Consider the following 23,809-nt stretch of genomic DNA (forward strand, 5'->3'; position numbering starts at 1 on the left):
TGAAGGCTGCACAGTTCCTGAAACGGCAGCTGGGGTGCCTTTCCGCCAGCCCCCACCCCCACCTCTGCCCTGGACTCTCTCTCCCTTGACCCAAATCTCAGATAAACAGCCTCACTTGCTTTGGCTAATGATGGGGTAGAAGGCGGCTGCTAGGAGCAGCGGCAGTGGAGGGAGGGGAACCGCTGTGTGAGGCTGAACCACGAGGTAGACAGAGAGGTCAGGAGGGAGGGTGCGTGGCTGCACTCTGGCCTCCCAAAGCTGAAGAGGGGGGTTGCATTCAGGGCCTCCCTAAGGGGCCCTCTGGGGGGCTGCTTTCCCTCCAGGTATCTTCCCAGAGTTGGGGATGGGGACGGATAGAGAGGTGAGGCCCATCCTTGACCCAGTGGCCATGCCAACTCCATGGCCCGGAAGCCAGGGTGCACGGGAGGGTGCCTACTCAGAGAGCCTTGAACTTTGCCTTTCGCCAGCTCTGTGGAGGGTGAGTAGGGTAGCTGTGTGCTCTCATCTGGGGTTCTTCCCCCAGACTGAGCCTCGGATAGCTTGGAGGGGATGGACAGGCCCCCCCCTCAATCTCTGTCTCTTGCTCTGTTTCTCTCTGCCTCATTCTATCTCTCACTGTCTCTTTCCATCTCTCTGTCTCTCGCTGTCCCTCTGTCTCTTTCTGTCTCTCTGCCCCCGATAGTGATTCTAAGGGGCAGCCACTGGAATTGGAGGAAGAGGGTGATGGAGCCTGGGGGGCCCATGTTTGATCTATCTATCCATGTATCTATGTATCTGTGTATCTATGTATCTATCTATCCTTGAAGTTGAAATACAATGTTATATCAGTTTCAGGTACGCATGAGAGTGATTCTTGACAATCACATACATTACGAAATGTACTTTTGTGAGCGTACTTACCATCTGTCACCAAACAAAATAATTACAACATTATTGACTCTATTCCCCACGCTATGCTTTTCATCCCTGTGACTTAGGTGTTTTATAACCGGAGGTCTGCCCCTCCGAATCCCCTCTACCTATCTGGCCCATCCCCGCCCCCCCCCCCCCACGCCAACCATCAGTTTTTTTTCTCTGTGTTTAAGAGTCTGTTTCTGTGCTTTTTCTCCCCAGAATCCCTAAGACCCCCAATCTACGCCTCTGTGCAACAGAGCGTCCCCTCCCCTGAGCCAGGTCAGCTAAGTCCGGGTGGCTGCCCACCTGCGGGAGGTCACAGTCCCAGCAGGAGACGCCGAGCCTGGGAAGGGACTGAGAAGCTGAGAGGGGAGCCAAGAAGGCCGGCTGGGCTCCTGGCCACTCACCCAGGCCTGCTCAGCTGGTTTCCAGCGCTGAGGCTCCAGAGGCCTCCGTTCCCCAAAGTCCCTGCAAGCTCAGCTTCTAGGGAGAAGTAGGAGGGCAGGAGTAGGTGGCTGTCCATCTGAAATTGGCCAGGAAGGGCAGCGCATCTTGACAAGATAAGCCAGCCAGACAGGGAACGAAGACAGGGACGGGACACCGCACAGCACGTGGAACTCTCTCTGGAAAACCCATTTTACAAAGGAGGCAGGCAGCTGAGGCACAGAGACGTTTGGTGATTAACCTCTGGTCAAACTACCAGGAAGTGGCCGAGTCAGGATTCGAACCTTGGCCCGCTAACTCCAAAGCCCGCATGGGTCCCACCGTGTGCCAACACAGAGTGCCCCATACGCCCAGCGTTCCAGGCAGAAGCAGGAGGGCCTGTCTCCACCTGCCTGTCCCACCCGTTACGTAGATGTGCCGGCTGAGACTTGGGAGGGCCAAAGCCGTCAGGTGAAGGGAGGAATCAGGGCACCATGCAGTCAGAGCCGGCTTCGGGGAGAGGCAGCTGGCGCGGGCAGCAGGGGAGAGCCCCCACAGCTAGAGGGGGTGGAGAGAAATGAGATTTAGGTAAGTGGAGGGCAGCAGGGAGCGCACCTCAGCAGGAGAAACAGCAGAAGCAAAGGGACTGAGGTGGGAGTGAGCTTCTAGAGGGTTTGGCCGGAAGCCTGGGAGTGACTGCTGAGAAGGCTGGGGGGTGGGCGGGGGAGGGGGATGAGTGCAGACGTGGTGGGGGCAGATTTACCCTCAGGTAGGACCTTCAGCCTTGGCACTATTGACATTTAGGGCCAGACAACTCTGTCCAGCCGGCTGTCCTGCCCCTCCCCCAGCCCAAGTGGTGACAATCAAAAATGTCTCCGGCCATTGAAAAATGTTCCCTGCGGGATAAAATCGCCCCTGGTTAAGGATGACGTCCCGTCCCGCAGTAAGCAGGAGCCCTGGAAGGGATCTGAGCAGGGGAGGGGCAGGGTCCAAAATGTAGCCAGCAATCGTCTGCACTCCTGCCCCTGGTCCCTGCCCCTCAGTGCCCACCTCGTCCTGCAGCCGCCCCAGGCTAAGTGAGTGTGGATGCCCACTGGATGCCAACGCAGATGCCCGGCTGAATGGTGGGACAAAAGGGCTTGTGTTTGGGAATGGAACCTCCCCCTCCCCCACCGCAGCATGGGGGGTGGGAAGGCAGTGATCCGAGAGCCAAGAGGGGCCGCAAGGCTGGGGCAGGGGCTGTCAGAGCCCAGAGTTAGATAGAAAGGACTAGAAGGGGGTGGGGAAGCTAACCTTCTGCTTGAGTTCCTGTTCACAAACAGAGGGCCTAAAATCAAAGCATCCCAGCCAATCTGCATGGACTTTCCAACTCATTCTGACCCCATGGTCCTGGGGGTGAAGGGGTCAAGGGCTGCATTCCAAGCTGGGGGCCAGGCCAAGGTGGGAACAGCCGGCCGCCCAAAGCCCCTATTCTCTTCTGTGCGCAGGATATGTCTCAGAGGGAAACAGGGCCACATGGAGGATGTTGAGGGAAGGTAAGGGCAGGGGAGGGGGTGGTGACAAGGGGAAGGAAAGCCCCACTTTCACAGTCTCCCCCCTCCCCCCTGCCCCAAATGAATGTGCAGCCAGATGAGCTTCTGAAATGTGCACTGATCTCCCCATCGCTCCTGGCTCCCCACGGCCCTCAGGACCAGCCCACAGCCCTGGGACAGCCTTTCGAGGGTGCCTGTCTCACTGCACCTGCCACACGCCCCCCCCCCCCCAAGTCCACACTTCAGCCACGCCCAGGGACTGACAGCCTCTCCAGGCCTCTCTTCTGAGCCTGGGGCGCCCACATCCTCCCACCTGCAGTGTCCCCGAACTGGGCTAACTCCCACACATGCGTCGGTGCCCTTTGGTGACCCTTGCCTCCAGGAGGCGGTCCCAGCTCCTGCGATTGCCAGTGCTGATTGCTCCAGGACGCAGCTGTCTTTGTGTGTGAGGTCTCCGTCCTGGGGCCGCACCCCCTGCAGCCGCAGGCCCGGCAAAGAAAGCTGAGCTTTTTAGAAGGAAGGAGAGAGAGGGAGGGATGAAAAACATGTTTTTAGAGAAGGGAGAAGACAAGAGAGAGACAACACATAGGCAGCAGTGGGAGGGGACTAGCCTCTCCTCACGGTCACCAGCGAGTGTGCCCGGCAGGCTGACCCCACGGGCCTGTGCGGACAGGCGGATATCATTTCTTTGCGCTCACGCTCCCGGACAGCTCATCGCTCCAGAGGCAGGGCCTTGGGCACAACCTGGCCTTGCTGCCATGCCCCTCCTGAGTTTGGCCCTGGGTGCCCCTATCAAGGCAGGACAGGTGTTCAGGGGGACGGGGACACCCAGGGAGGGACTTAGCTGACCACCTGCACTGCGGGTATTGTCAGCCATCAGTGGAGCTCAGATTCCGTAGTCCTAAGAACCTCAAGAGTCAACAGACTCTGGCCAGGCCAGGGGTTTTCCAACTGTTGGAAGAATCCGGGGGGTCCCAATAAGATGCCAAAATAAGAGAGACCCCCCCCCCTCTTCCCCGAACTCAGCTCCGCTCAGAGCAGCCGGCTTTCATCTGACCTGAATACGGGGCTTGCGTAAAATTTTTCGTTTGAAACGAGGGTTCGGTAGCTCCGTCGGTTCGAAAAGAACCCACCTCCTCAAATAGATGGGGAGGCCAAGGCCGAGGGAGGAATGGAACGGCAGAGCCACGTCAGCCTCCTGGCCCTTCCTGCAGGAACCCACACCTCTCTGCTGAAAGCACGAACGTGATTGAAGAGTAGGAATCTGGAAGCAGGTTTGGTCTGATAACACCGAATGGCGGCAAAGGACACTGGTTGCTGGGGTGGAGGGGGTGGGGGGTGGGACAGAGGAACTGCTCCAGAGTGGGAAGAGAAGAGCTGAGCTGGGTGGCCGGTCACCGTGCCCGTGGTTCACTTGCACTCGACCCGGCCCGTTTCCAAAGCTGTTCAAAGATGCTACACAGCCTTCCTGGCTTCAGCCAGAGTAGCAGCAGATAAAGAATCAGAATCTCAGGGGCCAAGCCTCAACTCCTCCATTTACTCACCTGACCTGGGCCAACTTAACCTCCTCTTGAGACTCCGTTTCTTCCTCAAGAAAATGGGACTAACGATACTCCCGTATCAGAGTTGTTGTGAGGGGTACCTGAGAACACAGAGTCGGGGCTGAACAGGTCCTGGTGGGCTCAGGGTCCTTCCTTGTACATGAACTTGAGGGAGCTCACAATCTAAGGATCAAACCCCAGCTACGCCCCTTACTAACTGTGTGACTTGAAGCAAGTGTCGTAACCTCCCTGCCTCGGCTTTCGCATATGTAAGATAGGGATAACAGTCGCACGCACCTGCCTGATGGGAAGTAATGAGTTAATAAGCATAAAGTACCTAGAACGGGGCCGCCTAAGTGTTTGTTATCAATCTTTGACTTCAAATAACAGCAGAGACTAGGTCTTACAGAGGAGAGAGCCCAGAATGGGATAAAAGAATGAATGAGGGAATGAATGAATGCAAGAAAAATGAGGGTTCTCCCAGGGAATGCCTTGTGGTCCTCACCCATTAGTGGTGCCTTCCCGCGGCTGCCCTTGGCTGGGACCGCCCTGCCACCCGCTCCCTGTGGCTCGACCCCCTGCATTTTTCTGCAAACACACAGGAGTAGAATTCCATTTCGCCCCTAGATGACTTTGGGTGATAAAGAAGAAACTTCAGCCTCTTTGAATTGAATCTTCTCTCCAGAACGTGTAACAAACCTGGAAATTGGAATTGCCCTGGAGCTGATTATTCTGGGAGGGCACCTCCTGGCATTAAAACTAAATTAGATCAAGGTACCTCTGTTATTAGCAAAATAATTCCCCACGATTACAGAATGCAGCCATGAATCCTGATGGCAGATGAACTTCAGGTGACTTACTTGAGACAAATAACTGTGCAAAAATCACAGGCTCATCTAATCGCTTCTCTGTAGCGTTGCAGTCAGGTAATTATGCTAATGGTTATAAGAAATCACCTTTTGTGGTCTGGGATTGGGAGGGCTTGAGACAGAAATGTGTGTGGCAGATATTACCTGCTTCGAGCAGGAGAGGCAGGGCGCCATGTTTGATTCTAAAATGGGCCATTTCTGGGGAGCTGGTTTGGTCCCTTGTCAACTGGGGGAGAAACCTGTTATGCAGTCAGAAGAGCAGTGGCTTCATTATTCATCTCTTTTCAGATCATCTTAATATAGGAAATTGAATTTGTCTAAGTTCCACTGTTGAGCATGGCAGTTCCAAGAAGCAAATTAAACTATAAAAGCTCAGGACCTTTGAGTCGGTTCCATTCAGCGAATGTGTATTTGTGCCCGCTGGGTGCCCGGCACTGATCCAGGCACGCGCAGGGGGCACGTGCCCACATTTCAGACGGTGCCTGGTGCTCTCTGAACGTGGTCTCTTGTCCCCTTAGCAACCTGACAGAGGTGGTACTGTCCCCATTTTAGAGACACAGGAAGCGGAGGCTCAGAGATGTGAAATGACTTGCCCAAGGGGCGGCTGCTACTGATTGATGGAGAGGATTATGTCTATTCTCCCAGAGAAATCTGGGAGGCCTCCTGGAGGAGTGGACCTGGGGAGGGCATGGTAGGGTAGTGGAGGAAACAGTGGGGCAAAAACTCAGAGGCAGGAGACTAAAGCGGGGGGCGGTTTCAAGGATGGGAGATGGGGTTGGAAGAGCGCCCGAGGGTCAGACAATAGAGACCTCAAATGACAACCAAGGGTTTGGATAACGGGAGGGATACAGTGGAATCTGAGCGGTACCTGGGCTACAGTCTGGGCGGTCCACTCGTGGGCAGCTGGCAGGAACAGGGTCAGAAGGTGATGAAGGATGATAATGGATGATTTTTTGGTATAAGTATGTCCCCAGTGTTGCATAAGACAGACGTACGCTAAAAAATTATTCGTCGTTTATATGACATTCACACTTAATTGGGCATCTTGGATTTCATCTGGCAATCCTAGCCCAGCTGGCTTCCGGGTACCAGCTGTTTCCTCTGCCTGATATGACTGTCCCTGATGGGCACACCTCCTGGCCAACTCCTATCCACTCTTTGAAGCCCCGAATTCCTCACTACTGCTGTGGCAACATTTATCACCCGCTATGATCATTAATTTCTTATGTAATTCTAGTATCTATCTAATAGCTGTCCCTCCTCTGAGCAGCCAACGTCACTTGCAGCCGCATAGGAAAAAAAAAAAAAAGTTAAGGCCATGCCTCACTCCATTTCCGGACCCCATTCCCACCCCAGATTGCCTCCAATTTCTGCTTCTGTCTCAGGATGAGCCAGCCTCGCTGCCCCTCCTGAGATCTCGCCTGCTTCCGCGAATATCACTCACCTCTCCCCCTCTCCTGGGTCATTCCCGTCAGCAGGACGCACAGCGAGTGCCTCCCGCGCTCCCCTTCACGGGCTGGGTTTTCTGGGAGGCAGGCTCCGAGACATATTCTCTCTCGTGCAGGGGGTTTTTCAGGGACTGTTCCAGGGCTCAGCGCCTGTAGGCGGGAAGGGCAGGAAGCCAGACTAGGCAGAAGAAGTTGACCCGTCAGGTAGTCACAGTGTTGGCCTCTGCCCACACCACATGGGGCCCGGGAAGGGCCCGGAGCAGGGAAGGCCCTTCAGAGTTGTCCTGAACCCTGATCTGGGTTGCACATGACAGCATCCACCCCTCCCCCACCCCAGAACATTCCAAGCCCCTGGGTGTGGCATTGAGGGCCCCTCACGCCCCAGCCCTGCCTCCTTTTCCTACCTCCTCTCTCACAGCTGCTTGCTTGGAACTCCCTGAGCACACTGGGCGGCCTCACACTGCCATATTTTTGCCTGGGCTGTTCCCCCTTCCCCTGGCTGATGTCTCTCTCTGTTCCTTTAAGACACGCTCAGAGGCCATCTCCTTAAAAGCCTTTCCTGGGGGTGCCTGGGTGGCTCAGTTGGCTCCGGGCACGATCTCACAGTTTGTGGGCTCGAGCCCCGCGTTGGGCTCTGTCTGGGCTGACAGCTCAGAGCCTGGAGCCTGCTTCGGATTCTGTGTGTGTCTCTCTCTCTGCCCCTCCCCGGCTTGTGCTCTGTCTCCCTCTGTCTCTCAAAAATAAATAAAACGTTAAAAAGCCTTTCCTGGAGCCACCACCTCTCAGGGACAGCAGCCCAGCCTGCGGTGCCAGGGCTCCCGGGGCCACCCACCCACCTCCGTCATGAGCACTCTGGGGGCTCCTGCCATGTGGGCCCCGGGGTCCGTGCACAGGGGAGCTGATCCGTGCACAGTGGTGGCGTTGACTTCTCTTCCTGGCAGTTGACCCTGACTTGGGCCCTTGGGGAATTCACGGAGGGCAGGGATGGAAGGAAACCTTCCGGGCTGACTAAACCGGGCATGGCTGTGCCCCTCGGAACAGGGTCACCCTGGGAACCAGAGCCATCCTCCACTTCAGGGTCACAGATGTGTGGTCCACTCTAACTCCGGTTGCATTTTCTGGCGGTGGTGAGGTTTACACATCTCTGCGGTTCGTCTTCTGTGACCCTCACTGCCACGCTCGCACATCCAAGCTTCCCTTTGTTGCCTCCTCTCCCTCCGTTCACGGCACCCCTGCCCTGGGTTCCTGCCAGCCTGGGTCCTCATCACATGATGTCTCCGTCGATGTCAGTTTGAATCTCACCGCCATCATCAGGTGAGATAAAGTCAGAGAAATGTCCTTCCGTTTCCAACCGGGAGGCCACTGGTGACCTCCCTGAGGAGCCCTGACATGGCAGACCTTACTCTGGGCAGCGTTCCGCCTTGCGTGGCCATTTGCATAGGACAAAGTGCCACCAGTAGCCTGTGTCACCAGGATAATGTGACATTGTCCAGTGAGATCTGGATCAAAGAGGATCGGCTCATTAGTTCAGAAAATCTCATCTGAACCCGTGAAGCACACGGTGTTGTTCTTTCCCAGTGACCACACAGCCCTGTGGACTCCCTGTATTTGTTTGCTCGCACAACATGTAACACCGGCCAATTCATCTTCTGGAGTGTGGACCATCAGCAATTTGCCATCCTGTACGTCGCCTTGACAGAAGCTCCCGACGAGTGGACATATGTGGATTTTGCATATATAGTGCCGACAACGCATTTGGTAAAGCGCCTGAGACACGTCCCCGGGGAGGGTGCCGCAGGCTCTGTCGCCCCTACAGATGGAAGCTGGCGAGGGAGAGACAGGTCCAGATTGAGATCCCTGGGCTACGTGCGAGAACAGATTGGAGGGGGCCAGAGTGGACGTGGGGAGACAGGGAGGAGGGTCTCTGGTTCTGAAATGCTGTGCGGCCCCTCACCCAGGGGTGACACAAAGGACAGGAGGAAAGAGCACCAGGAGCACTAACTCGGGGCACACTTCTGCCCCTCCCACCACCTGGGCCAACTTCCAGGTGCTTGTGTTTGTGCAGAGCTGGAGAACACTCCTTGGCGGTTTCTTCCCCCGCCTCCTCCTTTCATGGGAAGCCAACTGGGTCCCTTCCACCTTCCCCCGCAAACATCCTCCTCTTGGCCAACATTCACGTAATTGCTACCTGTTCCCCAAATGGGGTCACGCGTTTTGCCTCTATTATCTCACCGAATCTTCGTGAGAACCCTTTGCAATAAGCCCTAATCACATCGTAGTTGTGCAGACACAGAAACCAAGGCTCAGAGGAGCCTCGATGTGAACCCAGGTGTCTCTGACCCCAATTGTCACATGACCTCCCAAGAACACTGCAGTGAAGACCAGGGAGTCAGTCGGCACAGTGGGATCGCTTTCTTTTTGAGGGCTTGGCATGACCCTTTCTCATTTCTGAGTGTTTGGGTCCACTCGCCCCCTTTGTTCCTTCATGCAACCTTCCCGAGGCGAGGTCTTATGCAGGTGACGAGGTTCGTGACCTGGAGGGGCTCCCAGTCTGCCCGGGGAGGAGACAGATCCACAACCAGGTGCAATAATCCACAATGTGATAGACCCGGACGGGGGTGGGTGGATGCTATGAGAAGCCTCCGCCTGGGAGAGTGGATGAGGCTGTCCACGGGCTGAAATGCCAGCGCTGGACAGTAACAGAAGCGGTGGGCAGGGGGTAGGGGCGGGCACTCCAGGAGGAGTAAACAGTTTGTGCAAAGGCATGAAGGCATGCCAGAGGTTGAGGGGCTTGGGAGCTCTAGTTGCACGGAGTGGGGGAGTCTCGGCTGGTTGGGACTAGGGTTGGGAGGATCCCGGGGGAGTCTGAGGAGCAGGCTAGTCACGTTCTGGCGTTTTACAGAGCACTTCACCATGAGTCATGCTTTTGTGCCGAGCGCTTCGCAGACGTGATGGCCACATTATTTAAATCCGGAAAGTGGAGTTCAGAGCAGGACTGCATTTGATGTGGATTTTATATTTTGTACCACCCTGCTTGCTCCGTCCCTTTAAACAAAGGTTATGAAGGGGGGCGCCTGGATGGCTCAGTGGGTTCAGCGCCCGGCTCTCGATCTCGGCTCAGGTCATGATCTCGCAGTTCGTGAGTTCAAGCCCCGCGTCAGGCTCTGCGCTGATGGTGCAGAGCCTGCTTGGGATTCTCTCTCTCTCTCTGTCCCTCTCTGCCCCTTCCTCATTTTCTCTCTCTCTCTCACACACACAAAATAAACATTAAAAATTTTTTTTAAAAGAGGTTTTAAATAAAAGGTCACAAAGGGTAAAACAAACACCTAAGTACCTTGACCCAGGTCAAGAAATGAAACCTTAACCAACATGGATGAAGCCCCTTCCCACCATCCTTCACGTCTCCCTCTCCCCGCCCCGAGGCAAACACTTCACTAAATGGTGTATTTATCACTCTTCTGAATTTCTTCATACTGTTACCCAAACTGGGCATTCCTGGAAATATATGGCATCATTTTGTTTCTCACGTTTTAAAAACCTCCAGGAATGATCTCATCCAATGTGATCTTCTGGAACTTGCTCCCCATCCCCCAACCTAGGATTCGTAAGGAACCTCCATTCATTTTTCACTACCGTATAAAACTTCACTGACTGATCCACCCTTTGTTTGTACCTTCTTCCGCTGATGGACACCGAGGCTGCTTCCGATTCTTTATGAGGATTAAACACTGTGGCGATGAGCAAGCCCCAGGTTTATCCCAGAAGCCAAGTTCTCCGGGTCACCGGGGTATATTACCCATCTTCAACATTTCCGGATGCCATCAAATTGTTTTCCACGGTGGTGGCCCCCATTTCCCCTTCTCCCAGCAGTGTGTGAGAATTCCCTGTGTGCAGCATCTTCATCAACCCTCTGCCCTCTCTCTGCTGATCTCAGGGGTGTGCAATGCCGCTTCCCCGGGGTCTTATCTTGCATTTCCCTGAGTAAGAGGGAGGTTCTCTGCGAATTCATATGTTTCCTGGCCATGCACGGTTTCCCTTCTTCAAATTGCCTGTTCCTATGTCTTGCTCAACTTGCTCTTGTTTCTTTTGAGAATCGATTTGTAGAAGATCTTTGTAGGTTTTGGATACTGTGTCCCAGGAGTTTTATACTTTAACGAAGTGTATCAATCTTTTCCTTGATGGTTTGTGCTTTTGGGGTCTTTAAGAAATCTTTCCCTATTACACAAGTTCTTTGTGTTTAAGTCTTGAATCCACCTGGGATTGATTTTCTTAATGCATGGCGTGAGGTAGGGACTCCCCCTCATTTTTTCCCTCACATGGACATCCAGTCCCTCTGAAGAGTTCACCCTTTTCCCAGGGACTTGTGACACCACTTTTGCCACATGTCAAGTTTCCATACATGTGTCGGTCTATTTGTGCAGCCTCCGTTCTAGTCCACTGGCCTATTCATCTATAAATGCATTGCTTTATCACTCATTACATGAACATGCCCACCAGGCTTTTTTTTTTTTTTTTTTTTTTTTTGCAAAGACTTTCTTTCTCACATGCTGTCTCTTGGGCTGCTAAGACTCCCTTATGCAGAAAGGAAACTGAGGCACAGAGGTGAGAAGACTTGCCAAGGTCACACAACCGGAAGATGTTGGATTAGGGCTTCTGTGGGATTCCGAAGCCACCCTGTCCATCTACCCCATATAGCCCAGGCTCGGAGGACCTCTACCTGACCCTCTGGCTCATCTCATACAGGATTTTTCACTCTTCCTTCTTTCAACAGGTAGCTCCCGAGTCATGTGAGTGTGCCAGCTTCAGAAGATGTTGGGGCTCAGATCTCATTTCTGGTGGGGGAGGGGGGGGCCTCTCCCCAGTGCTGGAGACCAGTAGGAAGGGTGGGACCCTAGGTGGACATTTTATGGGAAGTGGGCTGAAGCCTGGGGGACAGCAGGAGGAAGGCAGGTGGAGTTTCAGAGTCAATTTAGAGAGCCCCATGTGGGGCGCGAACTTGGGGCCCAGGGCTGCCTTCAGAGAGACGCCGGCTTCCCCCGGGGGGAATTAGAGGCGTCCACCGCCCCCCCTCCCTCCTGCCCTCCCGCCTCGAGAGGCAGGAATGTGAAGGATCAGCTTTCAGCAGAGCTGCGGCTGCCTTTCCGGGGAGCTCCCGGTGCAGGCCCTTCCCGAGCGGCCGAATTAACTGGTTCTGTCTGTCCAACTGGGAGAACAGCTCCGGCTAAAAATAGCGCCCTGCCCCGCGCTGCTGGCCCGGAGCCGGGGCCGCGACTGTGGGAGTCCCGGGCCGCGACAGTCCGAGGAACCGGGGGAGCCCCGGACGCCCCACCCCGGGCCTGGCCCAGTCCCGCCCCCGAGGCCGCGGAGGAAGCCGCGGGCACGGTGCCGTCCCCACAGGTGCCGCGGAGGGTGGCAGGCCAGCGGGCCGAGGAGCGGCCGAGGCCGTCCGGGATGGGAGCCGGCGGCGGGGCCTCCCGCGCGCTCGCCTGGGCCTCCCTGCCCCTGCTGGGGCCTCCGGCCGGCGCGCTCTGCGAGGACCCGCTCTGCTGCCGAGGTAAGGCAGGGCCGGCGGCGGGCGTGCCCCCGCTCTTCCCGGACACTTGGTGGGGGCCTCCTTCTCCTTCCCCACCCCGGGTCCGCGGCGGGGGGCGAGCGAGGGAGAGAGGCCAGGCATCCGCGCCAGGCTCCGGGAGTGAAGCCAGGCGCTCTCTGCAAACTCACCTTTAGTTTGAAAAAGTCGCAGTCCGGCCACCACGTCTGAGAAGCGTTCGCTTCCCTTCGGCCTCAGTCTTCCTGTCTGGAAAATGGGAACAACAAAATCGTCAAGCTTTAGTGTTCGCTGTGACCCCGAGAGAAGTTGGGGGAACCCGTTGCCGCCGATCGCAAGCGTTCTGGAGAAGTTGGCCCGAATCCAGATGGGGTTCTGGAGAGTTTATGTTGGTGGGAGGGCTGCAAGGGACCTTCCCTCACCTGCCATCCGGTCCCAGAGCTTTGCACCCGCATCAGCCCCGCGGCCCCCGCGGTCGGGGATCCAGGCAAGCTCACCGCGAAGTGTAAGGGGTCCGAGGACGCGCGCGAATCCTTGTGGGAGAGGAGGGTGTTGAGCAGAAGGGGGGTGGGCAGAGTCGCGGTGCAGTCCTCAGACCTGTACCCCCCAGCCCCCAGACCGAAGCCGGCATTTTGTCTTTGACGTCCCGGGGGCTGGGGAAGGAGCGCAGCCCGGCCGCACGGAGGGCCTCGGCGGGCTGGCGGAGACGGCCGGCTGGGACCGGGAAGGGGAGGGAGGGGAGCATGTGGCCCGGCCTGGATCCCGGGTCCGAGAGCGGACAGGGGGCGTGTGCCGAGAGCTGAAGGGACCGGACTTGCTCGGTCTGGAAGGCTGGCCGGGGCGGGGTGGCAGGAGTGGGGTCGATTGGCCAAACAGGTGCGCCCCCGCCCCGCCCCTCCCCGCCTCCGCCGGGTCCCGGCCCGGCGGGCGGAGCTGCGGGTGGCGGGGCCTGCGATTGGCGGGGCTGGGCCGGCCGGGTGGCCGGGGGAGCCCGGGAGCCCTGGAGCCCGAGCAGCGCGGCACAGGCGGAGGCGCGGAGCCGGCCGGAGCGCGCTCCTGCCGGGCCCGCCGCCGGCTTGGCCCGCTCCGCCTGGCTGGCGCTACGGAAACTTTCCTGCGGCCTCGCGACCCCGCGACCCCGCCGCCTCGTGACCCTGGCCCTGTGCGGCTCGGGCTCCGGAGCCTTCAGGATGGCAGCGCCCAGCGGCCCGGCCGGCGCGTAGAGGTAAGCGCTAGGGCCCCCGCGCCGGTATGAGGGGGGGGGGGGACCCCGGGGCTTGCAAGGGTCCCAGAGAGGGTCCGAGAGGATCCGGGGGCCCTAATGGAAGGTATGGGGGGGACCGGACTGAGGAGGGGGCTGCGACTTTGCTTTACTTAACCCTCTTCTACCCTACAGTCCTCCTGTGCCGCCCAAGGATCTTTGCCAGGTGCGATGACCCTTTTAACTTCCCCGTGCGCCCGGCCTTGATCACTGGGTCCTGGGGAGAGAACCGCGGAGGGGAGGCGGGGGTGGGTAACAAGGATGGGACCCCAGCTGGGGGCCTGCAGCCGGCGGCGCGTTTAGAGTGGGGGGTTTCCTTCAGCCTCCCAACCCCAGTGCTTCCAGTGGTCCCCCCAAACTTCAGACCCCCCTCAGCTCACCCTGGGGGTTGGTAATTGAACAGCCACTCCTCGCACCCCAGAGCCAGGCACCCCAGGGCACCCAAGTTTTAGGTGTTGTTTTGTTCCACCGGTAGCCACTCCTCACTGTTCAGGGGGCGGGGTCATTGAAGAGAGGTCTCTTTCTGGCTTCCTGGGCTGCCCTGAACGGTGAGCTAAGCAGGGTAGCAGCAGGGACCAAACCCGTCTAGGTTCCAGATCGCAGCCTAGTGGGAATGGTTGAGCTTTCTGGTTTCCAGATCCTCCATTCTTTCGAGCTGTCTGGCTTGAGTCATATGGGAGCTGAGCCCCTCTCCTCCTGCCCCCCTTCTGCTGTTTAGGGGTGAAATCAATTTTGATTTGAATTTAATTTTAATTGAGGGTGGAGGAATAGGTAGCGTATCACCTATGGGGATCATCTTCTTTAACATCATTTGCCCTCAGTGTCAAAAGCCAAACACCTTTCTGTGTTTTCCTGACCTCAGACAGTACAGCCAAGAGTTAAACACCAAACCAAACACTAGCTCTGAGGCCCAGAGAATTTGGGTGCAAACCCCAGCCATTCACTAGCTGTGTGTCCTTCGGAAGGTTCCTAACCTCTCTGAGCTCAAAGATCCCACCCCAGGGGGATGTGCTGAGGCTTTAAGAAAGGTAAGGCCTGGAAAGCACCTGGCTCGTAGGACAACAGCCTTGGGCTCCAATCTGTATCCTGGAGATTGGGCCCCCTTGCTGCCTGAGCCCCCCAGCCCCTATGTGCCTCAGTTTCCCCTCCTCTCAAAAGTTGGTGTGAACCAGCCTCTCCTAACCAGCCCTTTTGAGAAAAGTACACACATGCCCATATCTTCCAAGGCATACAATTTCAGTGTTTGTAGGGCTCAGATTTAAGACAGCCGCATCCGTTCCCCTCCTTACGTAAACTGCTCAGAAGGCATCAGCCTTTCTACCTACCACTGACCTCTCCCCATCGCTTTTGGATTTGTGGAGGTAAGGGCTGTAAATATCAGAGCAGTGCAAATGCACGAATTAACCAGCATTACAGGGAGAGGGACTGACTTGTAGAACCCGGCTGAAAGTCACCTTCAAGAGCTCTAGGCCACCCTCTCTTCTTCCTTCCCTGGTGCTGTATCTCTACGTGGTGAACCTCTAGTCTTTTTAGCTGGGATCCTCTAGTGACAGTCCACTAGGCAGCGGGTTTCATGATTGGGCAACTCCAGTCTGTTAAAAATTCCTTCCTGTGTGGAGCGGAGATTTGTGTCCCTGTTACTTCTACCCACTGGTTCTGGTACAACCCTTCAGGCATCTCTTACTGGCTCAATTATTCACTGTGGTCCCCTGGTGCCTGCTGTTCTGTTCTTCCCTTAGGCATTGAGCACACTGAGCTGAGTTTGGCAATGATTGTAGCACCGTTTAGTGAGTGTTTATGATACGCTAGGTCCTGTGCTGAGGGCTTTACGCGTATTATTTCCTTGGGACGTATCATTACCCTCAGGACAACACCTTGAGGCTGATTCCTTTTCTTAAATTTTTTAAAAATGTTTTTATTTTATTTTTGACACCGAGAGAGACAGAGCATGAGCGGGGGAGGGGCAGAGAGAGAGGGAGACACAGAATCCGAAGCAGGCTCCGGGCTCCGAGCTGTCAGCACAGAGCCCGATGCGGGGCTCGAACTCACATGAGATCGTGACCTGAGCCCAAATCGGAGGCTCAACCAGACTGAGCCACCCAGGCGCCCCAGGCTGATTTCTTTTCTTATCCTCATTTCGCATGTGAAGAAACAGGTTCAGAGAGGTCTCGAGATTTACCCAAGGTCAGACAACCCCTAAGGAGCCGAGCTGCATCCCAAACCCAGCATCTGCCTTTAGAGCCCTTGCTTCTAATCGTTATTTTCGTCCTGTGCTGGCCCATGTCGTGCGTGCCCATGAGTGTGTATACATGTGTGCATTCACCCAGGTCTCTGGTGTGTGCTTTATCACAACCACCTGGGGCACCTATTAAAATGCAGATTTCTCATCTCTACTCCACACCTAGGCAGTAGAGGAATGTGTACTTTTAAAAACTCCCTGGGTGTGGGGGTGCCTGGGTGGTTCAGTCAGTTAAGCATCTGACTTTTGATTTTGGCTCAGGTCATGATCTCAGGGTTTGTGAGATCGAGCCCCTCATCAAGGCTCAGCTCAGTGCGGAGCCTGCTTGGGATTCTTTCCCTCTCTCTCTCTCTGTCCCCCTCCCCCACACACATACTTGCACACACGGTCTCTCTTCTCTCTCAAAATAAATAAATAAACATTCCGAAAAATAACAAATAAGAACACTCCAGGGCCCTTCTCATGCACAGTACAGTCTGGGAACCGTAGCTCTAAGGTGCACTCAGGAAGAGAGTGTGGGAGATGGGTTCCAAGCAATCTAAGTCCAAGCCTTGGCCCCACTCTCTTTGGCTGGTTAGTCTCCCTTTCTGGGGCTTTCTCTCCATTGTAAAACAGGCAGGATGTTATACCCACTGGTGGGCTGATTGCTTTCTGTGGAAGTCTCCTGGGTGGCTGTCAGGCATTCTGGGGAGGCCCCTGGAGGACAGAGGTGAGCCTCTCCTGCCACGTCTGGATGTGCATGGCAGCAAGCCTGTGGTTCCCAGGAGGTCCTGCGCCCCCCACCTCCCTCCCCTCAAAGCCTGTGACCTCTGCTTTCTAGAAAGATCAGTGTACCTTGGGTGAGGAACTTGCGCTCAGATTTCTCAGCTGGGACGGTGAAGACCCAGGAGAAGGGAGCAGGACCCCCCCCTCCCCTCTCCTTCCTCCTCTGTGGCCCCATGATGACCTCTGTCCTCCCAGACAAGGGACTTCCTGGGGAGGGGAGCGGGTGTGCCTGCCTTGTGCGCATCGATGCTATAAACCCAGTGGACACCCACCCCTTCCCCTGGAGGGCTGTTTTGCTGGCCCCTGGGCAGCTCTGGGGGAAATGTCTGACTTCAGGCTGGCTGGGCTGGGCTGGCTTCCAGGAGCAGTGAAGGTAAAGGAATCGCTTGCCTGGGCCTCAGCAGGATCCCGGTCCTGACCTCCTAGCTCTGCTCTACACAGAGCACTTGCTCTGCCTTTATTCTGTTTGATCCTGCTGAAAGCACAGAGTTATTAAACACCCATTTTTTTTAACGTTTATTTATTATTGAGAGACAGAGGGACACAGAGCGTGAGCAGGGGAGGGGCAGACAGTGTCTCTGTTTTTAATTTTTTTTAATGTTTATTTATTTTTGAGACAGAGAGAGACAGAGCATGAGCAGGGGAGGGGTAGGGAGAGAGGGAGATAAATCCGAAGCGGGCTCCAGGCTCCGAGCTGTCAGCACAGAGCCCGACGCGGGGCTCGAACTCACAAACTGCGAGATCACGACCCGAGCCGAAGTCAGTCGCTTAACCAACTGAGCCACCCAGGCGCCCCATTAAACACCCATTTTACGGAAGAGGTCACTGGAGTCCAGGAAGCTGTTGTGACGTGTCCGAAGCTCTAATGTCTGTGTGCATGGGAAAGATGGGAAGGTCAGAACTTGAACCCAGGTCCCTTGACCTAAGCACAGGGCTTTTTTTTTTTTTTTTTTTTTTTTTATCTGTACTGTATCCAATACGCTGTGTTCTACCGCCCCACCTGGTCATGGCTTTGGTGCCAGACCCTCCTGGAAGCCTGAAGACGTGGGTTCTGGCTGGACCACCACTGGGCTGCGTGACCCTGGGCAGGGCCGGTCATCTCTCACGACTGATTTTCGTTTCCTTGTCTGCAAGGTGGGGGCGTTTAGTTAGATGTCTGACGTTCCTTTCAACCCCCGCATTCACAGGTTACGCTCTGTTTTCTGCATTTCTGGAGAGGGGGTTCCGTGACGGGCGCAGGGCACGGATGAGTTGTTGGCTTGGGTTGGAGGGCGATGCGCAGCCCTGGCTTGGTGCGAAACCAGTCAGCAAGGCTTTGTGGGCTCAGCGTCCAGGGGACTCGGGGAGCCGAGGGCTGCGGGCGCAGGCAGCGGGAGGGAGCCCAGGGCAGGGCCAGCTTGCTCACCTCTGGAATTAGTAGTCTGCGCTCTGAACACTGCAGGGGGGGGTGATGGGGGGGTTGGCCGGGGTCGTGGGAGGGAGCCGAGGGAGCAGCGGAGGGGCTCTGAGACCAACCCAGCTCCAACCCAGCTGAGCCCCCTCTCTGCCCACGACAGCCTTGGCGGAGAGGCCCCGAGCATGTGTAGTAGTCCCTGTCTCCCTCCCGAGCCACCACATGCCTCTCCCCTGCACATCCCCAGCATTCCTTGAGGCCGGCCCCTCCCAGCTGGGGTCTGTGCCAGCTGGGCTATAGCCTCTCCCTGGAGCAGAGCAGCTGGCTGAGGGGATCCAGTTCCCTGTTCTCCATGCCCGGGGTGAGCCCCTAGCAGCCCTGCTTCCTAAAGCTGGGTCTCGTTAACCGCAGCCTCCACCAGCCTCCTGCCCTCCGCTTCCCTCCATCCAGCCCCTTCTTCCCTCCCCGGGGGCGGCTCCCTGTTACCCACCTTCCGGATCGAACCCGCGATCCACGCCATTCTCCCTCTGCTGTTACCCTGTCTTCCCTCTGCTCTTCAGGCCGCCTGTTTCCTGGTCTCTGCCTGTGACTCCTGGATGCCCCTCTCTCTCGGCCACTGCTTCACTGCCCAGATTCTTCCTGCCCCTCTGGGTCTGGCACAAACGTCACCTCCACTTGGTCTCATCCTTCCACGAAGGGTGAACCGTCCCCTGTGCGGTCCTGGCTTGTAGCTCCTAACAACTGCCTCCTTTACACTTTGCCGTCAGCTTGCCCGTCTCCCAGGATGGGCTCTGAGCTTCTCGAGGGCAAGGCCTGGGCCTTACTTTTCATCTCTGTGCCCACGGAGTGGGCGGAGCCCGGACGGGGCCTTCTTTGGGCTAGTAAATGCTCATAAAGCCTTGTAGGGTTGGACTGGTTGTCACTGGGCTTGGCTTTTCTGTTCCTGGCTCAGAGCATTTTGCCGGCACCCTGCTTCCCAGGGCAAACAGCGGGGGTGGCCTGTCATTGTGTGTTCTGTACCAGCCTGCCTGCAGCCGAGGGACGGACAGAAATGCCTTTGGTTTGTGGCAAGACTTCCCTGCCTCCTTTGGGTTGGTCCTGATCTGCTTTTTTATTCTGTTTTGTGGCATCAAAGACAGAGAAGCCTGGAAGAGGGTCTGAAAAGGGTGTCTCAGTCCACCCCCCACCCCACCCCCGCCGCAGGCTGAACTTCAGCGCTTCAGGTCTCCAATGCGCACCAACACGCATCACCAAGATGCCTCTGACTCGGTAGAATTCCTAAGAGTTTGCAAAGTACTTAGGAAGAGTCTGTGGGCTCATCGGGATTGTGCTGGGGGCTTTCAGACATAAGCAGAGGCACCCAGGGGGTCACGTGACTCTTCTAGGGATGTACAGCTATTTGCTGGCAGAACCTCCAGTGAAACTGTCTGTCCCTGAGTTCAGCGGTGGGGGAGGTTTGCTAATCCAGGGGGTTTGAAGGCTCCCCATTCAGAACAAGGCTTTTTTTCTTTGCAACTCTTGTGTTAGGGTCATTTTCTCTGCTGGCGTCCTTTGATGAGAGTGAACTTAGGTAGTAGGTAGTGGCCGAGGTGGGATCTGGGAGAACAAACAATGTCCTGATGAACTGAGCCAACACTCACACAGGTGGACCAGTGACGGGTCGGAGCTCTATCCTGAAGTCGGAAGCTCCCGTCTCCCCGTAGGTCACAGGGGCTGATAACCTATTAAAGACCCATCTTGGGGGCGCCTGGGTGGTTCAGGCTGTTAGGCCTCAGACTTTGGCTCGGGTCATGATCTCACGATCGGGCTCGCTGCTGACAGCGTGGAGTCCGCTTGGGCTCTTCCCCTCTCTCTCTGCCCCTCCCCTCCTCAAAAAATAAATAAAAAAAAAAAAAGACCCATCTTGGAGTGTGGTCCGAGGGATGCTAGGGGTGCTGGAGGGATAGGAGCAACACTGGTAACGGTCGGGTTTTACGTTCAGAAGCTGCCCAAGCCCCTCGCTCAGAAGCTGGCAGGGGCCTCAAAGCCCGGTGGCCTCCCGTGATGTCTTTGTTACTAAACATCCTACTCTCTTGCGTTTGATTGGTTTACCCGCCTCCACTCCTGCCTCTGCCCCTAGACTGAGCATCCTAGCACGGGTCCCTCAAGGCTGACCCCTCCGGGTGACCCTGTCTGGCTGTCACCGGCTGGAGAATATGTGACAACTGAGTCCACCAGGAAATGGCTGTTTGACAGGGACAGCGAGGACCCAGCCAGACATAATGGAAGCTGGCCCTGGCTGGAGCAGGGATCTCGGAGCCTTTCCCGGCAGAGGGAAAGCCATCAAAGCTGGCGCTGCTTCCGGGAGGAGACAATTCCCAAAAGGCTCTGCCAAACCCCCTGATAGGGATCTGCAGGGTGTGTGAGGGATTTGTTTTTCGGCCAGGATGTGGGGAGTTAAAAATAGACATCCTAATCCCTTGGGATCGTGTCACACTTGAGGCTGTGCAGAGCCCTCTGGCTCCATTATCTCACTCGAGTGGCTCGGCAGCCGTTGACGTAAGTAGAGGTCACACTGCCCGCGTTGTAAATGGGCACGTGGAGGCATGGGCCCAATTACTCGCTGGAGCCCGTACCCAAAATGTGGTGACGGAAGCCAGGTCTGTTCCCTCCGTCCGCGTTCTTTATTCGGAAGGAGCCTGATTCAAGTCTAAAAGTCAGCAGGCTGTCCAAGAGGGCAAGGGGGCGGTTGAAACAATAGAGGCAGATTATTAAGGAAAATGGCAAGGGCAGTGAGGAGACAAGGACAGATCGCGGCCCCAGCGGGCAAAGGCTCCAGAGGGGGCTAGAGGATCGGAGAGTGTAAGTGGCTGGAGAGGGTGTGGGGGGGGGGGAGGTGGGGCCATGATGGGAGTGAAAAAGTCCCCTTGGGACCTCACATCGAACACCTTGAATGGCATAGTAAGGAGGGCGAACAGGATGCTGCAGGCAACAGGGAGCCATTGAGGTTTCCAGAGCACAGCAGTCGCCCGCTTTCTCAACAGTGCAGTGCGATGGTGTGCTCCCTGGCTTTGCGACAGGTGTCATTCTATGGTGTTTGCTAGAGCACATTTCATAGAAAAGCCTGGGGAGACCCCCTGTCTGTCCCCACCTCTCCTGGAACCCAGCGCCGCGGAAGAGAGAGGCTCTCGTTTGCCGCTGCCTCTGGGTTCTGCTAGGAGCCAGCTCTGGGGCAGAGTCTGTATCTGGGTTTCTTGGCTTTTCCTGGTTTGTATCCAGGTTCTTCTGATTGTCTGCACCCTGGTGGGGGGGAGTGACGAGGGGGAGACGGTGGCCGAAGTTCTGGGAGAAGGCTCTTCTCCTCTCCTGGCCTGATTCACTGGAATTTTGTCCCGTTGACTCTGGCGCCCGCAGCTCTGTGTTCCTGGCCCCTGACAAGCTCTGACCACCGGGATTGGTTTTCCTCTCCTCCCAGCCCCACCCCTCAGTTCGGACCCCCCCCCCCCACACCCCCTAGTCAGGCCCAGCTTCGCCTGGCAGCCTGTGCCATTCACTCCAGCAGCCCTGGCCTCTCCTTTCATGCATCGTAGTGCCCTCTAACCTGTACCTTCTTTAGCGCTTTGCTCCTTCCCCAGCTGGGCCAGAGGCCCCTGGTGGGCAGGACAGGAGTTAAACCAAATCTGAGCTGAACAGACCATTGGAAACCTGAAATCTGCCCATTTTAGGGTTGGGCAGACAGAGGCCTGCGTTTGCTTTAAAGAAGCTCATGGCAGGGGAGCCTGGGTGGCTCAGTCGGTTAAGCGTCCGACTTCACCTCAGGTCATGATCTCACGGGTTCTTGAGTTTGAGCCCCCCGATCGGGCTCAGTGCTCACAGCTCAGAGCCTGGAGCCTGCTTCGGATTCTGTGTCTCCTTCTCTCTCTGCCCCTCCCCTGCCCATGCTCCGTCTCTCTCTCAAAAATAAATAAGCATTAAAAAAAAAAAATTAAAAACAAAAAAGAAGTTCATGGCAGAGCTGTGACTGGAACCCAGATCTCCTGCCCCTCCTGGTCTTTGGAGGCAACACCCCCCTGCTTTTCGGAGCCACTCTGATTTTTCGGCTCCAAGAGCAGGGATTCCCAGCTCAGCGTGAATCCCAGTCTCGCAGCCTTGGCTCCTCTTGGGGCTGAGAGGCAGTGATGCGAAGCCCGCGGGTTCCCAGAGAGGGCTCTTGGCGTTGGCGTTGGCTTAGTCACAGGGATGAGATCACTACTCACCTCTGGATGGGGGAGGATGCCAAGGTTTGGGAACTTTCACTCTGAGCCACTTGTCGATTGTGTGTGTGTGTGTGTGTGTGTGTGTGTGTGTGTATGTGTGCGTGCGCGCGCACGTGTGTGTAAGAAAAACAAACCTGTTGGTTGGGACTTTGTACTTGGCCTGTGAATTGCAGAGATGGGAAAGCTCCTGGGCTGGGCCGTTTCACATTCCCAAGAGAGTAGCTCTGTGTCAGGAAAGAGCTTGAACCAGGAGCCAGGAGCTCGTGTCAGTGTTTGTTCTGTGCAAGGTGCAGGACCTGCCTGGGCTGTAAAATACTAATTCCTAGCAGCCCACACTGTCTGAGTGCTCCCCTGGGCCAGGCACTGGGCTCAGGACTTTCCGATATTAGCACATCTGGTGCTCACAACAGACTTATGGGGTCCTATTATTATTTCCATTTTGCAGATGAGGAAACTGAGGCCCAGAGAGGAGGAGTTACTAAGGTCACCTAGCAGGGAAGGGGGAGAACTAGAGTTTGAATGAAAGTCTTTTCTACCCCACACTGTGCTTCCCACCCTCCAGCTGCCACGTAAGTATAAATACAGAGAAATTGGGTGCGATTAAGCTGGTGAGGAGCAGGAAGGGGGTGACTGTGGAGTCCTTTTCTAGTCTGATATCACCCCCATGTTTCCCCTCTAACAGTGGCCTTGAGCAGCCAGAGAGGGAGCAGAGGAGAGCAGGTATGGCTGTATCCAGGCTCCATGAGGGAAGGGCACATTAAAAGCCATGCTCTCACAGATACCCAGTCGTGGGCCTGCTTCTCTCTGGCCCCTGTAGCTCTTGGCTTTTTTTGATGTCGATGTTAATTCCTTTCCCCTCCTCCCCACCGTTTCCCTTTGAGTGGAGTGACCAATGCGGTGTTGATTCAGATTTGGAAGCGGGGTCTGTTGCTGGAGGCTGAGTTCTGGACTCGGGGTGGGAGATGGGGGAAGAAGCTAGCGGCCTGTTCTCGCCCCAGAAGGGCCTAGCACTGCAGAGAGGCCAAGGGTGGGGGGTGGTCTGGGGCCCACGAAACTGGAGTCCTGGCTGGTTCGCCTAGCAGCCGTGTGACGTGGACAGTTACCTCACTTCTCAGATCCTCAGTATTCTCATCTGTAAATTGGGCATAACAGCAATACCTATCTTCTAGGGCTGTTGTTGGGTTAAAATTAGGCACCGAGCCAAGAGCACAGCTCAGTGTCTACACATCATACACAATAAATGCTAGTGTTCTGTTATTACTTACCATTCTTGGCACTGTTGTTAATGAGGGCCTTCTCAGTCCGCTTCACGTTGGTCTTGGAATATTCCGGCCCGTGCTCCTTTCCAGAACTTTCTGCGTCTGGTGGAGGCAGTTCTGGGCATATAGAAATCGGAATTAAAGAGACTATATGAATGGCTCGTTTATTTGTCTTGTAAAGACACACAGCGACTCAAATTGCCCAAACAAAAAGGTTTTCGAATATGGGTTTTTAAGTGCGCTGCATTGATGAATAGAGACAGGGGATAATAGAGGAAAAGATTTCTTTAAGGTGCCTGAAGTTTGTATTTCGCATTCACATTCCACTAGAGCTTGTTTCTGCTGTTTAAATCACTGGGATGAGGCTTTGTTGAAATAGATCTGCCGGGTGAAGGTGAGGAG

The 23,809-nt window shown here is 55.9% G+C and overlaps 1 protein-coding gene and 1 long non-coding RNA gene across 6 annotated transcripts in view; one reads left to right on the top strand and one right to left on the bottom strand.

Annotated features, from left to right (window-relative positions):
• Positions 1-23,809, top strand: part of DAB2IP (DAB2 interacting protein) — a 187,855-nt gene that overhangs the window by 8,749 nt on the left and 155,297 nt on the right. The window contains exon 1 of one of the 3 annotated variants that reach the window (XM_023242677.2): positions 13,278-13,480. The exons of 1 other annotated variant lie outside the window; for it this stretch is intronic. The gene's annotated coding sequence lies outside the window, so the exon portion shown is untranslated. Of the gene's footprint in view, positions 1-13,277; positions 13,481-22,607; positions 22,718-23,809 lie in introns of those variants that run through there. One more of the 3 variants, XM_023242678.2, reaches the window with a different exon arrangement.
• On the bottom strand, positions 1,058-13,133 carry LOC111557537. Of its 3 annotated transcripts, XR_002737643.2 has the most exons (5): positions 12,753-13,133; positions 12,429-12,504; positions 6,704-6,857; positions 4,394-4,491; positions 1,058-3,355 (listed from the first exon to the last, which is right to left on the bottom strand). It is a non-coding gene; the product is annotated as an uncharacterized LOC111557537 (long non-coding RNA). The 3 variants fall into 3 exon arrangements; XR_002737645.2 differs by having other exon boundaries at positions 1,058-4,491; positions 6,704-6,885; XR_002737642.2 differs by having other exon boundaries at positions 1,058-4,491; positions 12,753-13,132.

This window comes from Felis catus, chromosome D4 (assembly GCF_018350175.1).
Source record: "Felis catus isolate Fca126 chromosome D4, F.catus_Fca126_mat1.0, whole genome shotgun sequence".
In the NCBI taxonomy this organism is placed as follows: Eukaryota; Metazoa; Chordata; class Mammalia; order Carnivora; family Felidae; genus Felis; species Felis catus.